Here is a 3,395-nt window from a genome sequence, read left to right as displayed (position 1 = left end):
CGTTTCCTTATATAGAAGAAAAAACCAGTAAGAGAGATGCGTTTTGCAAGCGGCGGTCTCGGGGATATCCACATTGCGCACTTGTCACACTAGCGTTGACTTCATGCATATAATGATCGAGTCATTTACGGGACATTCCGTTTTTATCTCGCGTTCAAATTGTTATCGAAAAACAAGCTAGAATTTTTTATTTACTTCTGACCCTTAGTCAACTGGCTAACTTATATAATCGAATAATGTGTATGAAATTATCATTGCACTATCTTTTACTACAGCCGTTAAGCTGCATAATTGTGAATAATTTGGTCTTTAATTTGCTGTAAAAAAAAGTTGAGTTTCGCTCGTATTACAAGTTTGTTTTATAGGAATAGCATGGCATAAAAGATAAAATAGCAGCGTTCTCGGTATAAGTAAAAAATGTATGATTCTCTCTTTATCTCGTTATAAATATTTATATAACATCCAGACAAAAGCTAATAGCCTTGTATACACGAGCATCATGAGCAAATCGTTTATCTCTTTTTCACGCACGCATACAGAGAAATATCGATTTCCTGCTCGTATTTCCTGCATCTGTAAGCGTGTTCTTTAAGAATCTGTAAAATACGTCAGCTCTTTTGAGCGTGACGTCAGAACCGAAGAAAGCTATGCTGCATTATCATACGAGATTATATCTACGTAAACAACTTTTCAAAAATGGAATCAATCTCGGTGAACTTTGGGTCGCATAGCGAAATAGAGTCGACATTGTCTGGATTAGTATATACGCTTATTTTCATACCCGGGCAAAAGAATTTCAAATCGTTTTCTTAAAAAACGCAAACGGCTAATTGTGCATGTATGAAAAAGAGCGATAAACGATTATATCTACGTAAACAACTTTTCAAAAATGGAATCAATCTCGGTGAACTTTGGGTCGCATAGCGAAATAGAGTCGACATTGTCTGGTTTAGTATATACGCTTATTTTCATACCCGGGCAAAAGAATTTCAAATCGTTTTCTTAAAAAACGCAAACGGCTAATTTGCATGTATGAAAAAGAGCGATAAACGATTTGCTCATGATGCTCGTATAGTCGAGTTCCAAGACTGTTTAAAACGATAAATCTTGCATCCCTGATGCAGCTAAATAATTATACAGAATATTCTAGTGATATTGCAACAACATTGTAATATTCCAGTTATATCGCAAGAGTCTTACAACATTGTTGGAATGTACTGTATTGCCTGAGATCCAATATAAATACTTTTGTTGTGTCAAACTATGGATTTCATTTAATAAAAAATATATGATGTACAAGTACGTGAGTTGTAGGAATCATCTGCATATTCTCGCTTCTGACGTCACAAGTAAAGATTGACAGACCTAGATTTTTAACGAAAGACGAATTGTCGCACTGTGGACATTGTATATACTATAAGTTTGTTTTAAATTGTCACAATCGAATCTTGCAGAATAAACAGACAAGTTAAAACAAATTCTTGAAGTAAAATCAGGTGGTAATTATAATAAAATAGAAATTTAAAGTAAAATACAAAATTCATCGTTAAAGGCATATCTAAGTTTTTTGAGACATTCTTTTAAGACTATAGTTAGATGACATCGAAAGACAAAATAAGTTATTGTCACCACCAAGTGCAAATTCCGTTTGTCCGTCCTTCCTTAATATTCCTGACGACGCCGAGGTTTCTGATGTTGTTATACCAGATAACCTCTCCGCTTTAAACCAACATCTTATAAAACAGTTTATATTTCTTTTCTTATTATTATTCTTATGCTAAATTCTCTTTGTCGGAAGTCTTTATATTGCAGCGTTAAATAAAGAAGCCTTATTAATATCTGCATCTGCAGATAATTATATTTTGTGATATTTCCTGCGCAGAGTACACGGAGATTGAGATACGAAGCATATATATTATATAGAGCAAGTACAAATCAAAAACTTTCTTACTAATTTAATTTCTTATTCTTTCATTGTTATGTACACATGCCCATAATTGCCAGGAAAATCCTATAATTATTCTTCTGCAATTTGAAAAAATCTTTCTGTTTTATATACTTTAAATTTAACTTACTTGAATTTCTTTTTTCGATTTTAAATTATACTAGCCTTATATTGCATTATAATAGTATTTTGTATATCTATATATATAAAAATAAATGTATGTATGTATGTATGTATATGTCCTTTATCTACTCTTGAACTATTCGACCGAACTTTTATCAAAAGTATATAAAATAGGGGTAGAATTTTCTGGGGAGTGTTATAGAATGTATAATTTTTCGTTACCAATCTTTTTGGGAATCGGTATCTTTTTGGAAATTGGTTACGAAATTTTCCAGAGCGGGAGAGAGAGAGAGAGAGAGAGAGAGAGAGAGAGAGAGAGAGAGAGAGAGAGAGAGAGAGAGAGAGAGAGAGAGAGAGAGAGAGAGAGAGAGAGAGAGAGAGAGACTATTTGCGTGTCTTAATACACATGTTCTCCGGGGCGAAACCTAGTAAATTATAAATAGTATTGTAAATAAGAATGCCTAAATGCAAAAAAATTAAAATAAAAAAATAAACTAAATTAATTAAATTTGTATTTATTAATTACATATAAACCAGTTCTTTAATATATAAACAAGTACAATATAGCAAATGAGAGCCAAAACGCCGGTAACAAGGCGACAAATCTAAATGTATTTAAACACTCATATATAAAAAACAAACGTTTTGGTCCTTCGCTTTGGACCATCTTCAGTGAAGAAAAAATGGAAAAAAGTTACGTGCAATCACGCCGTCGTCAAACAATCAAAGATCGCCATTCCAGCCATGCCGTCAGTTCCGCAGAGTCCGCATCGCCATAAATCCGTTGCTCGAGTACGTCGTCTCAATTCGTTAAAAGGCGGGACGATGCAATTTCCCGGGGGGACTGTTGCCTTAATTAAACAAAGAACTTTTACAAAATCTGACTAATCAATCAGGAATCAGAAGACAAGCAGTATTACCTGACAGTCACCACGTGGAAATTAACGGACATCGTCGCCGAAACACGCAACTTATCATTATATTGTCTTTAATATATCTACATATTCCCCAATAATCACAGTTGTTTTAAAAAACATGGAGTTGTCCATTTTCAAAAGCAGTTAAATTCATCTTTTTTTATAAGGAAGACAAAAATGAGATAAAATACAATAGAAATTGATAATGTATAAGTGTTAAAATTAAGAAACCAATAATATCAGTTAAGTAATAGATGAAATTAACATTCTAAAATTCTCATGTTGTATTATTTTCTAACTATTTTTTTGTTTTTCTTGTAAAAAAGGTGAAATTAATTTAGCTGTTTCGGAAAATAAAAACTTATATGGTCATAAAATAGGAGTAAACAATACAGTTGTTGGCCACTCTA

Source organism: Temnothorax americanus, unplaced genomic scaffold, assembly GCF_048541705.1.
Source record: "Temnothorax americanus isolate GAGA-0224 unplaced genomic scaffold, ASM4854170v1 Scaffold23, whole genome shotgun sequence".
Lineage (NCBI taxonomy): Eukaryota > Metazoa > Arthropoda > Insecta > Hymenoptera > Formicidae > Temnothorax > Temnothorax americanus.
The sequence above is the reverse complement of the archived record's forward strand: the minus strand, read 5'-3'. Positions refer to the sequence as shown.